General features: G+C 40.4%; 1 protein-coding gene across 4 annotated transcripts in view; it reads left to right on the forward strand.

The window, feature by feature from the left end:
• Positions 1 to 15,558, forward strand: part of ABCA1 (ATP binding cassette subfamily A member 1) — a 120,841-nt gene that overhangs the window by 33,078 nt on the left and 72,205 nt on the right. The window lies entirely within an intron of this gene.

A 15,558-nucleotide genomic window follows, 5' to 3' on the forward strand; every position in this document is an offset into this window, starting at 1 on the left:
GTTTAAACATGCTTGGGATAAACGCATGTCCATCATACAACAAAATTAAAAAAAAAAAACAACTCAAAGGGCAGACTCAATAGATCACTAGGTCTTTTTTTGCTGTCAGTTTTCTTTGTTTCTATGAAACGAAAATCACTTCTAGGAACCTGCTTCTGCATTTGGGCAAAGAAATCTTTTCTGTCAAAACCTGAGTTTCCCCCACTGCTTCGCACTTTTCTCCAAATTTTAAATTATACAATACAATACAATAGTAGAGTTGGAAGGGACCTTGGAGGCCTTCTAGTCCAACCCCCTGCCTAGTCAGGAAACCCTATACCGTTTCAGACAAATAGCTATCCAACATCTTCTTAAAGACTTCCAGTGTTGGGGCATTCACAACTTCTGGAGGCAAGCTGTTCCACTGATTAATTGTTCTAACTGTCAGGAAATTTCTCCTCAGTTCTAAGTTGCTTCTCTCCTTGATTAGTTTCCATTCATTGCTTCTTGTTCTACCCTCAGGTGCTTTGGAGAATAGCTTGACTCCCTCTTCTTTGTGGCAACCTCTGAGATATTGGAACACTGCTATCATGTCTCCCCTAGTCCTTCTTTCTCTTAAGCTAAACATACCCAGTTCCTGCAAAATTAAGAGTAATGTTTCTGTAGTATGACAACACAATCCTGAGGCAGCTCAAAGAAAATGTATCTGAGAAATTATACCAAGAGAGCCAATGCTGCATGCGTTTGCAGAGAGCTTTAGAGAGGCAAGGACAAAAGAAAGCAAATTCTTGGGCCTCCAATTTTCTTACAACGCCTCATTCAAACAGTGATTGGAAAGGAGCAAGGCATTTCTTTAAGTATGTGTTGCACTTTTCTATGGACATTAAACCTGGGGGTGGGTGGGGTTTTTTTATTAGGAGGACTCTATGCTTGCCCTGAGTGAGGGGCTTCGAGAAAATGGTACCCCTTGATGCTGATTTTATTTGGCCAATATTACTCTGTGCTCATCTTAAAGCCACTTTATATTGCATATGTTGCAGCCTTGTCTATTTTGCAGCATTCCCGTTTCTTTTGCCAAGCCCCAAAGAGAGGCTTTTGCTGCTTGAGTGAGTGAGTGAGAGGGAGGCAGTAAGTAAATCATCGTGATGGTTTTCAGAGTCGAAGTAAAAGGGACTTCAAATGCTGTTTTATCACCTCAAGGGCTGGCACTCTACAAATGATGGGCGTGCAAGCAGCACTTTGAAAGCATGAGAATGTTGCGTCTGACTAACAGGAATGGGTGTGTAAAAAGGGAGGCTGTGTGAAAGATGCATTGCAGGGGGAGGGGTGGGGAGAGGGAGACCAAATGACAATGAGCTTCTCCAATTGAACTGTCTTTCCCAGAAAGATTTCCAGATGTAGAAAGCCTTCATTGAGTTGGGCAAATGGTGAAATTAAGATAATAAATAACATTGGAAAACTGCATATTACATTTATGTTGTCTTAGGTGCTTTATAACAATAGTGTCAGTGATATTTATTATAATCTTCTGTGCCAATGCTCCAGGGAGAGAGGCAGAAATAAGGCTGGGAAATCTCAGGCTATTTAATGGGCTTTTAGTCAAAGCAAATTACGCACTCCGATTTCTCAGCTCTTACTTTTAACTGTTGCTATTCTCCTAAGAAAAGAGTTAAACGCAATGCACCTCATAAGGTCAAAGTGACTTTTTCTGACACTAATCCTGTAAAATATACGCTGGCAAGTTATTTGGAGAAATCTGTCTATCTTTAATAAGGTAAAGTAATTTGTCATTTGATATGCCTATTATTATTTGACAGGCTCCATATTGTGGGTGTGAGTTATGGTGGACAAAAGTGTGTTTGTCCCTTTAAGTTCCACTTAAATTATTTCCAGGAAAATGGGTGAGAAGCTCTTACAGCAGTGGCCAACAATTTCTGGGCTCCATCTCTGGCAAATTAAAGTGTGTTACCACTTGGCAGTAATGCAAAGTATCTTTCAGGATTAGCTAGCCAATTGCTAAAGATCACAAAGGAAGTCTTGAAAATTCTCGTGGTGTTTCTGTTTCCTTGCATGGAATGGTAAAGAATGCTAATCCTTTCACTAAGTTTGGTGGGCTGTTGGTAAGGCGGTCCCCAAAAGGGAAAGACTGTCTGGGAGCCCAAAAGGGTTGGAATTTCTGAGACTAAATGGAAACATGTTTTTAAGGGGAAGAAAAAGAAACAGAACAAGGAACAACAGGGACTAATGGCAAAAAGGAAGAACTGTCTACTTGAAGCAAAGACAGTTGATATGACAATCAGAATGCAATTTCCCTAAGCTTTATTTCTCAGGGAAAAAAAACCCAATTCTTTTTTAAAAGTTTTTTTTTTAAAAAAATATTTTTTATAAAAATGTCACATCAATGCATGATGTCTGGGCACCATACATTCCAACACAAACAAAACTGATCAAATTAAGGATTATTATCACATTCAATCAATTTATGAAATTCCCATTACAATACGCATCTATACTAGGTTGCAATCTATCATTATTCAATTATTCCACCTATTTCTCATTATTACTTCCATTTTATCAACTAAAAGTGCAATACATTAAATATTCCCTTTATTTCCATCTCTTACTCTAGCTTTTAATCATATCACCCTATATTCAAAAGCTTTTTCCTTTCTTTCCTGTCTGACTTCTAATCATATCATCTGCCTACAAGAAAAGAGAAAGAGAATAGAGAGGGAGAGGTAGGGAAAGACAGTTCAAAACAGCAACCAGGAGCAGGAATCATCATCCTTCCATCATATCTTGCCCACTTTATATTTTAATTGTTATGCTTTAAAAAAAGATGAGTGAACGGAAAAGCAAGTCAAAGCAGCCATAAAGAAAAAGAAATCCTCTATCCATCATCTCTTGCCCGCTTCGCTACTTCAATTGCTATGCTTTTTTTTAATAGCTAAAAACAGCCCAATTCTTAAAGGGAGCCCTCAGATCTTTGTTGATTAACTTTTCTTGCAATAGCAGTCTGCCTCCCTCCCTCCTCCTTTCACTGCCTTGTTGGTAAAGAACTTCCTGACTTTCAATTGTACTAGGAAATTTTAGAGCAATTTCTTTCCACGAAAATTGTTGATGTACGTCTGATTCTATTTTTCGTATGAATATTCATCATCTTGTGCTCTGAAAGGACAGGACCCAGATAGGATGTAGCTTTGGTGTACCATCATGTTGCTCCCCAAGCATTTTTCTTTCACCCACTATAAAGTTGGCTTGAATGAATTGTTTTTATAATACAGGGAATTTTGCTAACCCCTGAGTGAAATTGAGATATGATTTTTCTTTTGCTTTAGAGAAGAAATGTCCATGCCTCTTGCAGCAGGCTAAAGTCTTTTCCTTTGTTCCCCACTGGATAACCTTCCCAAGTTTAGTAAACTCCTGATATGGCCATTTTTTTAAAATTCCCAGTCACAGGAAAATGATAGGAGTTATGCTTCTGATGCATCTGTGGAGTACCAGGTTGAGAGAAGTTATTGTGATCTTCCAATGAATGTTTCAATTCTTCATGCAATTGGTTTCCCCCCCATTAAACTAACTTTTTAAACCACCCTTATTTTCTGCCCCAAAATATGTAATTTAAGAAAGACTTGGATGAGGTTGTCAGTACAGCTCTAATTTAAACTTAAAAAACATTTACTTTTACATTATCCTAAGAAAATAGGTAATGTATGATCCAAATTGGTTGCTCAAGGCTGTTTTCACACATGGATGGAGTTCTAGTCTTCCTTCAAAAGTTTTCTCTTTTAATATTGTCACCATTGAATAGGTGAGATGATTTATTTCTAGTTCAGGAGGAATTTCAAAATTTCTGTTTTGAAAATAAGAATCTGGAACTCTATGTTGTTCTTGGCTGTTTTTTATATTATCAGTCAATGCATGCTTCTTTTTCCTTTGACTGAAGTAAACTACTGCCTTCATTTCTGCAGGGCAGGTATAATTGGTCAGTATCAATTATTGTAACTGTGTTTCCCCGAAAATAAAACAGGGTCTTATTTTCTTTTGATCCCTGAAATAAGCACTTGGCCTTATTTTGGGGGAGGTCTTATTATTTTTGAGGTGCAGGAGGCGTTGAGCGTGATCACCTCATGGCGGCTACTATGTTGCAGTATTTGTAGGGAGTACTTATTTTTGGGGGAGGGCTTATTTTAGCACATGCGCTCAAAAGCCCAATTGGGCTTATTATCCAGGGAGGTCTTATTTTCAAGGAAACAGGATATTATGGTTCTTAAAACACTGGGCACAATTAGGACTCTTATTGTATCATTGTTTCTAATCAGGTGAATTCTTTATGGTTTTCTAAATTGAAACACAGGGAAATTACAAGTGGATGGTTGGGATGGGCTAGGCCCTAGAGGATTATGCCATTGATTCTTATATTGGATTTTTACCAGCTTGAAGTTAGAAAAGCACCACACATATTGAGTATAATCAATGGAAAATCCACACATTCACTTGGCTTCACATCTCACGTTATTTTAAGATGCTTATTTTGGAGTTCCACTTTATAAGTCCATGACATGAGGAACTCGGCAAGCTGTGGCTAAATCAACATACCATAGTTTAGAAAAACATGTGAACGAGGTCAAATGCAGTCTACTTGGATGGATTATCTGTTTCTGCAGTGGGAAAATTTTCAAATGGCTGAAAGAAATTGCACACAGTTCTTTGGATAGGTAGGTTATAGATCGAGGATAGGATGTTTGTGGATCTTCTTGAGTTAAGCATCAAGTGCCTATGAACCTTTATTGTTCACATAGCAAGGCATAGAAAGCTAATTTCAAACAGAAATTTGCATATGCCTCCTCCTAACAATTTAATTTCGGTAGAATTTCAAAACAAGAATTTCAGAACTTTCCCTTCTTACCATTCATATGTCTTGCTATTGTTTTAGTGGGATCACCTTGTTTCATATCTCAGAACAGTTCTTGCCCCTTGGGTCTACTCTAGACATTCCTTGCAAGTCTCAGAGCCAAATGCTTATGAAGATGTATCCTCTAACAGCTTGTGTTTCCATTCACTAAATCCATTTCTGGCAGATAGACAGGTATAAATTTAGGGAGATTGGAGGGTGTAACGCTACTAATTGCCTCAAATGCAAAGATTAGTAAAAATGTTGACAATATAGTATTAAAAAAGTTGCCTCTGGTGCTTCTCACATCAGGCCATGATGTCTACAAATTATTTTTCTTAAGTACCCCAAAGACCAGGATTTTTCAGCCTACCCTTAAAAATGGATATTTCTTATATTTGCATTTTGCTGCCTTATTTTCTGTAACCTGGTGTCTATTCGTATATTTTTTCCAGTTCATGGTGATTTATAATCCATTGATATATTCATGCTGCCATAATCCGGGATTGCCGGTTACATGTTGCACTCGCAAGTGACAACAAGCCAAGAGTATCAGGATACAAGAGGCTATACTATAGCTTCTTAAGCCAATGTAAGAACTTTGCTGTTTGCTATTAATTTGCAGAATTCTTTGAGGGCCCAGAATAGAGCAACATTGCCTTACCTGACTGACTGACAGTGGCTAAGCTATTTTCATCACCCTTTGTTAACATGTTATAACAGCTTGCTTGGCCCATAATGCTGATCCACAATAAGAAAGTTCCTGCCTCCTGTTGAATGAGAAGCAAATACATAGGGCGTGTACTGTCTTCTAATCCTGTGTGAACATATCATTGAAATTTGGTGGCAAAATGGCCAGGTTTAGGTAAAATCAAGCTTCTTAAACTTAAATCCAAGGAAATAGCAAATAGAAGGCTGGGCAAGAAAAATATGGGAAGTCACCATTTCTATACCATGCTTATTTAACCCCTATGTTTCCAGAATGACCCCATATATTATGCCACTAATGTTTTGCCAAAATGTTGAGTTCTTAAGGCTTAAGTATTAAGTATTGCAGGTTGAAAGCCAGGGATTGCAACAATTTGTCTTCCGGGTCACTCCCACCTGTAAGCTTCCCCAAAAATCACAAGAAAGGACTTGCCACTTCTTGTGCCAGTGTTGCAGTTTCCAACAGCTGCCACAGTTTGGGACAGGGGCGGCTTTCAGCTTTCTGATCTCTTAAACATCATCCTGTCTTGATTTAGTGAGTGCAACCAATAGAATCCCACTGGTTTGATGAGGCCACTGCAGAAGCTTTGTGGAGGGTTTAATATTTACCCTGTAAGTGCCATGCTCTGCTTGCCTGACCTACAGGGCAAGGCCCTCTGCCAATGCTCTTGAGGCCTTGGTCTCACTCTGTTCCTGCCCTTGGCCCAGCTCCAATAGTTGTTGATTTTGGATACTTTGGAATGCTGAATGGGCTCCAGCTCTGGATTTGGATATGGGTGTCCATGACTGCTATTTGACTTTAGCCTCTAGATTAAATAGGGTCTTTGAGTAAGTGCGATCAGCTTCCTTGAAGTTGGTTTTGAAATGAAATGTGTCTATTCAATTAATATTATACAGGTAGTCCTCGACTTACAACAGATCATTTAGTGAACATTCCCAGTTACAACAGTACTGAAAAAAGCGATGTATGACCGTTTTTCACACTTATGATTATTGCATCCCCATGGCCAAGTGATGAAAATTCAGAGACTTGGTAACTGACTGATATGTATGATTGCAGTGTCCTGGGGTCACACGATCACCTTTTGTGACCTTCTGACAAACAAAGTCAATGGAGAAGCCAGATTCACTTAACAACCAATTTACTAACAACTGCAATGGTTCACTTAACAACTGTGGCCAGAAAATGGTTGTAAAATGGGGCAAAATTCACTTAAATGTCTTGCTTAGCAACAGAAATGTTGGGCTCAATTGTGGCCATAACTCAAGGATTACCTGTACATCAGCAAATTCCCTAATATAAGTGGAACCCAACAAAACATCAACCTGAACAGTGCCGGAATTGATAATGCATATTTACCAAATATATATAGTGATGTTCGGCCGTGCAAGAATGGGAAAGGTGTCAGTGGTTATTTTAGTACATCTTTAGTACAACCAATTTCGTTATATTTAAGTACAATGACAATAAAGATTATACTTACTAATTTAGGCCACCTGGCAGGGGAAGTCTGCCATGATCAGATAAAAGCTGCTCTATATATTAGCTCACAATGAAGAGGTTCTCAGCTAGTGAAAACACCTGGGTGATCTTGTAAAAGCTTAGGAGCTCCCGGAGTCCTACTTGGTTAGTAGGGGGATAGGATAGTGACAAGAAATACCAAGGCTGTAGTCTTGAGGAATAGGTTGAAACTATCTTGAAAGAGAGAAGTGGAGATGGAGAAATTTCCTGACAGTTAGAACAATTGCTCAGTAGAATGGCTTGTCTCCAGAAGTTGTGAGTATTCCAACATTGGAGGCTTTTAAGAGGAGATTGGATAACCATTTGTCTGAAAAGATATAGCGTTTCCTGCCTGAGCAGGGGGTTTCAGTAGAAGACCTCCAAGGTCCCTTCTAACTTTGTTATTTTGTTATTGTGATCATAGTTTTAAAGAAAACTGTAAAAGAGAGTGATTTCTTTATGTCTGTATATATCTCTTGCCACAATATCATCTCTAATTAAATTGGGTTTGCGATGCTAAAACTTAAGCTCTGGAAAAAACAAAAAAGTGGATTGAATGGTACATCGTCAAAGGAATTTCCTTGAGTTTATACTTAAGAGTCATCATTTCTATTTCTCCCAACATCTGTCCTGGCTGACCTTGGAGATTTCAGGTCAGGAATCTCTTATCAGAACTTGCACAATCGCTGAGGCAGCTATTTCTACTTTTATGAAGACGTGGGCCATGTATTTCTCACCTTTGATAAACCTTTATCTTCACCATACAATCTATCAGCTTATTTACGGAGATCCAGAATTTAAGATAAATATTTGATTAGCATGCACAGCATAAAAAAAAATAAGACGCTCAGACTTATAAGGTAATCTCTACCTTGCATATTTTTTTTTATTATTTTATTGGCATGAATGCATGCTGGTGTGTTTCAGTGTACCCAGTTGCATTCTTGAGATAATCCCAAGATGTAGAATTCCAAAAGTATTAGAATGCATCTCCTACCAGCCTGCAGAGAATAAAGAAGACGACCTTGATGGAAACTTGCAGATTTTATTTTATTTTATTGCAAGCAACTCTTTATTAGAAATGACATAGTTCCATTCTTATGGTGGAAGCACTCAGAGTAAAATGCACACAGTAGGAGATCTGTTCCTCTCCCCTTCTCTGCCTGGGGGACAACTACTCCTACAGCCCATCTCCATTCAAGACATCTTCCCTATCACTATAGAATCATTCTCCTGTCAAAACTCATCACCTTTCTGAATGAACCAGATGACTAAGAGTGCTGAATTGGAGACTGGGTCTGTTCTGGCAGGTTACTCCCCCCTCCCAAATACTATGTCAGGATATATTGGTGCCCCTGACAATACTGAAGGGGGGAGGGGGAGAGAGCGAACAAGAGAGAGAGAGGGAGACCTCACCCGTTCATTTTCTTTCCACTTTTAGCCAAACTTGCTCCTCCTTGCATATAAAATGGGAACTACCGCAAAGGTTGGTGGAAATGTTTCTGTGTCAGGCCCCTGTAATTTTCCCGAGCTAAGCCGATTCTGTCTTGGTTGTCTAAACACACTGTCAGTAAAACTTTTGTTTTGTTCACTATCAAGGGTGATTTTTTAAAAAAAAAATGTGCAGTACGTTTTATGATCGAGTTGTAGCTTTTCTAGAAAAAAAAAAACCACTGAGAAGATCAGCACCCTTAAGAAGGGTGTATGCTGCATGCAAAAAAGCCGCTTTTTAATCACCCTGTCCACAAATCCATATTCAGAAACTAAAGCAGGGCACGATATTCATGCTATATCGTATAAAAGATGGAGAACAACATTATGGAATATATGGGGAAGAGAATGTCAATCTTTGCCATCAGTTTAGCAATGCCTCCGGCAGCTAATGGTGAGAAACCACAGTGGCCAGAAAATATCAAGAGGAGTTTTAAAAATGCTTGGGGGCTTCTATCATGACAATCAGTTTGTAGGCTAATAGTTTCAAGACTTAATAAAGCCCCACAATGTTCATTTAATATTAAATTGGGAGAAAAGCTACCCCACAGTCATGTTATCATGTTTGATCAATTCTATTCCCTTTTAGAGAAAGAATAAAGCCAAGAGCAGGGGGGAAAATGCTTGTGGTTTGTGGAACTTCAAGTTGCATAATCCCCAGTCTATCTGGCCACGTCATCTATTTATCTATAGATGAAGGTTATTATATCTAGAGAGCACTGAACCGAGGTGGGAGGGTGGGGGTGTTAAAATGTTAACCTCCAATGAAGACTTTGAATGCATTTGTTTATTTGATTTATATCTCACATTGTCTTCAGGTCATGTACGTAGTGCTTCCTTCTCCTGCAGAAACTTTGTGAATTGGTTAGAACGGGTCCCCAACCCGGGGGACAGGGCCGATGATCGGGCTGTAGCCTGTTCAAAATTGGGCTGTGGGACAGATGTCCAAGGCTCGTATGTGAAATTTCACTCGTGTGAGTGGAGGGTGCTTGCACACACAAACACAGGAACCTCCGTTCATGTGAATGGAGCTTGGTACGCACGAGTGCCCTCCACTCGCACAAGTGAAGCTTTGTGCGTGAGCACAAGCAATCTTTGCTTGTGCGCGAAACTTCATTCATGCAACTGGAAGGTGTGTGCGCGCCCAACGCTCTCAGAAACGGAGCTAGGTGAGTGCATGTAGCTGCCACTCCAATGACACACACACATACACCGCCAGCTGTCAAGCTGAAAAGGTTGGAGACTGCTGGGTCTATCCAATAAGTCCTACACGACTGTGACCATTCCTGGTTCCTCACATAATTAGCTTTTTCTGCAATTTAGTAGCCTAACTAGTTCTACCATAATCCCTCTATACCAGTGATGGCTAACCTTTTTTTGTTGCGTGCCGAAAGCGTGTGTGTGTGCAAGACAGCACGCCCACGTGCCCGCACTAAAAATGCAATGTGAGTGCAACCACCTGCGCATGCACATGTGACCCGTCCCCATGCATGGACACGTGACCGCCCTGTGCTTCCCCATCTCCCGCACATACACCCCCCTTTGCCCATTTTTTGTTTCCAGGTTGGTGCAGGAGGCCTTCCAGGCTCAAAACGGGGCTGGGGGCACTGTGCAAGCCCCCAAAATGCAATGCAAGTGCTCCCCTGCACATGTGCCCTGCCTCCCTGCATGTGTGTGTGTGTGCCCCACATGTGCCCGGCCCCCGCGCATACGTGGCAGAGACGCGAAGACCAGCTGGCCGGTGGGAAGTGCGCATGCATGCGTGGTGGAGCTGGGCTGGGGCGACGGCTGGTGTGGCCACAGAGAGGGCTATACATGCCACCTGTGGCATGTGTGCCATAGGTTTGCCAGCATGGCTCTGTACTGTTGACTGACTAGCTTTCCTTCTGTATTTTTCATTTTTTATTAAAAATTAGGCCAAAGGCTGAGTGAGTTCAGCATTCTATATTATAGATGTACATTATGGTAGCACAACAGTTGCATTCCGAAAGTGTGTGTGCTAAATAGGAATGGTGTTGATGTAGCCTTTTTCCTCTGTTCTTCCCTAGCAACATACTATTGATGGATGAGTCGGCTCATCGCCTTTCTTAATTTTTTTTTTTACTTCCGCTACAGAACCAAGGTTGTAGCTCGCTTTAGTCACTATTTGCTAGTTGGACGTAGCGTGCTAAATTATTATTTAATCATGGATTACTGAATGAACAGTGATTTGGGGGATTTACCACCTCCTAAACAATTAGCCATGTTTACAAATTACATGTTTGGGTTCAGATAAGACATGAAAACCCATAACCGACACAAAAGGAGACCTGGTGGCGCAGTGGTTAGAATGCAGTATTATAGGCTAATTCTGCCCACAGCCTGAAGTTCAATCCTGATGGGGCTTGAGGTTGACTCATCCTTCTCATGAGGACCCAGATTGTTGGGGGCAATATGCTGACATTTTAAACCACCCAGAGAGTGCTGTGATCTAAGCGCTCCTGATACAAAAATGTATTGTACGACTTAGTTCAATACATATTGATCTAGATCCAACTTTTCTTTTCCATGATCATGACCAGTGTTTCCACAGCCACCTCTCTCCTTTCTCCCTAGTCTCATCTGCAATGCTGCTTAGCCTATATCATATAGGTATCCTTGTCTTTTCAATTCAGTTTTAGTATGAAATTGTCTCATTCTTTGATCCTCATTGCAAGGTGTTTACCTCAAATGGCTTCTGCTTTTTAATACAAATTTGCTGCAGGCGCGCCCATTTCGAAATTCACGGTTAGGCAAATAGGATGTAGTAATTACTTTTATGGAGCAAAAGGAAGCAAAATAATGGAGTCAACAAGCAACGCAACTTCATGCTAAAGGAGGGAAAGACGATCAACCCCTACGTGCTAAAATCTGAAACAGTGCTCCTGTGATTTTCTATAAATGTTATGGAAGATTGGATGGAAGCAGGAGGCAGATCTAAATGCTCCTTTCCTTAGCTGCATAGATTAATTTGTAATGACTAAACATATTCATAATAAACCAATATTTTAAAACTATTTATATACTAGTTCAAACTTTGCTAAATATATATATCAGAATCATGAATCTGATTATAAGAAACAGGATGCTAGAGCGGAGCACACTTTAATTTCAATTGTTTGGGGGAAGACAGTGACATTATATTGTAGAAAAATATATTTCTGATTTTGCCAGTCATAGGGATTCTCTGTGATTTCTTCTCCATAGAAAAGATACATCATTCCTGTTTGGTGGTTGGTTTCCTTCTTGTAAAATGCAGCCCTTCTGGCCTTCCACCTTGGACTGTAAGGCTGTCATTATTTATAGTAGCAGAACTGATGTATATACGGTATGGCATATCCAAGAGCTAGGAACAGTGAACATTAAAACAGTGACACGTGCAACCTATTATGTTTAGGATGCTATCAGTTATATCTGTGGCTTTAAATTGCATTTCTGGATCAGAGGGCACCTGGAAGTGTGGCTTCGTATTGAATATATATGGGCAGAAGATTTATCAAGTCACAAGTCTGAAAATGATAAGCTTTCCTTAGGGCTAAGTCAGTTGGGAGTTTCTCTTCTATGACTTAGCAAGAAAAATCTGTAATAATCCTAGCTATAAAGTCACTAGATGTTCTCCATTTTCTCCTAGGTAAGAGAATGACTGTCTACCACTGTCTATATTTCGGTAATAGGTTGGATTGATTACATGGGGCTATTTCCAACCAAAATTCACAATGGGGTGCTTACAGTGGTGGGATTCAAATAATTTAACAACCGGTTCTCTGCCCTAATAACCAGCTGGGTAGGTGTGGCTTGGTTGTCATGTGACTGGATGGGCGTGTCCAATTCAACGTTACTCACATCAATGGACACTTCGCTTTAGCTGTTACAATGTAATAAGGGTTAACCAGAGAGGCAGTTTCTGTAAGCAGAGCAATAAAGATTAGGCTAAAAACAACACCAGAATGTTTCCTTCCTGCCTTCCTTACAGGATTAGCTCTGTAAATGGGGAAAAAACAAGAGATTTCTTCCAACAACTGGTTCTCCGAACTGCTTAGAAAGGTAACAACCGGTTCTCCCAAATAGGTGCAAACTGGCTGAATCCCACCTTTCCTACCAGACTTATAACACAAGGCTTCCTGGAGAATGTTTGTGTCTATATTAACCTAATTTAGCTTGAGATCTTCTTTAAAGCTAATCTTCTAAGTGTGTTCAACCTCTGAGAAAGGCAGGCAGTATCCAGAATCTGTGTTTTCTACGATGGTGCCTCATTTTTAAAACAATTCTTTCCCTGGGATAAATGCTATTAGCTAAGATGACTGTGTGTGTTTTTATTTTAATGAATGTTTAGGTATGGCTTGCCTGTATTTTCCTTTCATTTTGGAAGCTTTGCCAAATACCTATATCGGAATCCGGAATCCGTTTATAAGAAATAGGATGCTGGAATGGCGCACATGTTGATCTCCATTGTTTTGAGGGACACAGTGACCTCTTTGTATCAAACTGTTTGGCAGCTGCTTCCAGCCACGCAAGATTTTTGCAGTTTTCTTTAGCAAGATTTATCGGGTCAGAAGGTTTACAAGAATTTGAGCAATTGAACGATTTCCAGTTAGAACTGATTTATCCCTAATATATTATGGTGGAGTAGAGGATCCACCATGCTCATCAAAACAGTAAGATTCATGTTTTTTGTTATATACAAGAGCAATACCTGCATGATGTCAAAAAATGGAGCTTGCATTGCATGGGTGTAATGCTGCTGTAATTTTCCTCTCCCCCACCCTTTCCCACATGGATGTCATTAGAATGGAATTTTTTTCAAAGTTTTTTTTTCTGTCAGCTTTCTTGTGATCCGAAGAGGAAGTTGTTTTTTTCACTGATAGCAGAGAAGCTTGCAGTGGGGTGTTTACATAACAGTCTCCTGAATAGCATTGGCAAGGGAACTAACCCATTACATGTTGTTTCTAGTGGCACAAGGATGCTTCAGGACTAAAATCAAACTTATTTTGTTGTTGTTAGTCGCGAAGTCGTGTCCAACCCATCGCAACCCCATGGATAATGTTCCTCCAGGTCTTCCTGTCTTCTACCATCCTCTGGAGTCCATTTAAGCTCATGCCTACTGCTTCAGTGACTCCATCCAGCCACCTCATTCTCTGTTGTCCCCTTCTTCTTTTGCCCTCAATCTTTCCCAGCACGAGGCTCTTCTCCAATGAGTCCTTCCTTCTCATTAGGTGGCCAAAGTATTTGAGTTTCATCTTCAGGATCTGACCTTCTAAAGAGCATTCAGGGTCTCCTCTAGGACTGACCGGTTTGATCGCCTTCCAGTCTAAGGGCTTCATAAGACGCTTTTTCCAGCACCATAGTTCCAAGGCCTTAATTCTTTGGCGCTCAGCCTTTCTTATGGTCCAACTTTCACAGTCATACTTTGCAATTGGGAAAACCATAGCCTTGTCTATATACACTTTTGTTGGCAGGGTGATGTCTCTGCTTTTTAGTATACTGTCTAGATTTGCCATAGCTTTCCTCCCCAGAAACGAGAGTCTTTTAATTTCTTGGTTTATTTTAAAACTTATTTTAGAGATCCATAATTGAATTATCCCTCCCACCAAGGTTGTGGGAAAGAGACAGTCCCCAACTACTGAGCCTGTGAGGATAATAGGAATTGAAGTCTCCAAACATCTGGAGGGTAGCAAGTTGCCTACCTATTCTTTTCTGTGACACCACAATATTTCTTTTTAACTTTCTTCCCAAACGTCTTCTTTCCCCCTCCTCTTCTTTTTTCTCTAATCGAATTGACTTGAGACTATGACAAATAGCTCTAAAAGGGTTTTTCATCCTCAAGTAACCTCTCACCAGCTGTAGCCCAGCCTTTGTCTCAAACCATCTGCTGACGGTGATTATTTTCCTTGTAAGAAGAAAAAAAAAGACAAGGAACTAACTGGGCAAGAGAGCATTGACCGACAGTAACCTCAAAAATTTCATGCTTGAGCTGAAGATTAGAAAGTGCTGGGTTTTTTTCTTCGCCTCATAATTTTCTACCCCGATTGGGGTCTGCCAAATTGGGTTTGACTAAGGCAGGACTAGTTTGGAATGGCATAAAAGGAGAGAGGACAGCCCATTTTTCTTCGCCTGTGGAACTTCTGCCTTTTTTCCACTCCTACTACAGAGACACTTCTTGTCCCGTTCCTCCTCTGCAGGTCCTGGAATTCTCATTCCAGGCTTCCTGGCACTCTAGAGCATTTATATATTTATAACCCTGTGAGCAGATTATTTTTTAAAAGCCAGCTAATCTTCCTGAAGGGGGCATGGTGGCTCAGTGGCTAAGACTCTGAGCTTGTTGATCAGAAAGGTCGGCAGTTCAGTGGTTCGAATCCCTAGCTCTGCGTAACAGAGTGAGCTCCCGTTACTTGCCCCAGCTTCTGCCAACCTAGCAGTTCGAAAGCATGTAAAAATGCAAGTAGAAAAAATAGGAACCAACATTGGTGGGAAGATAACAGCGTTCCGTGCGCCTTTGGCATTTAGTCATGCCGGCCACATGACCACAGAGACGTCTTTGGACAGCGCTGGCTCTTCGGCTTTGAAACGGAGATGAGCACCGCCCCCTAGAGTCAGGAAGGACTAGCACATATGTGCGAGGGGAACCTTTACCTTTAGTCTTCCTGAAGATCCAACATGCTTTTTCCACCTCTGTGACCCAATACATACTGCTAAGGTACCTTCTCCAGTGTGGTGCTCTTCAAAAATGCTGGGATTGCAATTCTTCAAATTCCTGTTCAGCATAATTATGGATTTTTCCATAGCAAAAACAACAAAGTAAAACAGAATACAAATAAAACCATTCAAAGAGGGCCGGGTGGTTTTTCAAGGACAGGCTTTAATGCTTTTGAGACTTACAGATCTTCTTCTCATACATTCAAGGAAAGGAGAACATATGTACTTCCTTAATTATCTGTAATTTTGAAAGTGTTTTAATTGTTTTTCTGGC

The sequence above is a fragment of the Natrix helvetica genome (genome assembly GCF_964273705.1).
Source record: "Natrix helvetica genome assembly, chromosome: 2".
Lineage (NCBI taxonomy): Eukaryota > Metazoa > Chordata > Lepidosauria > Squamata > Natricidae > Natrix > Natrix helvetica.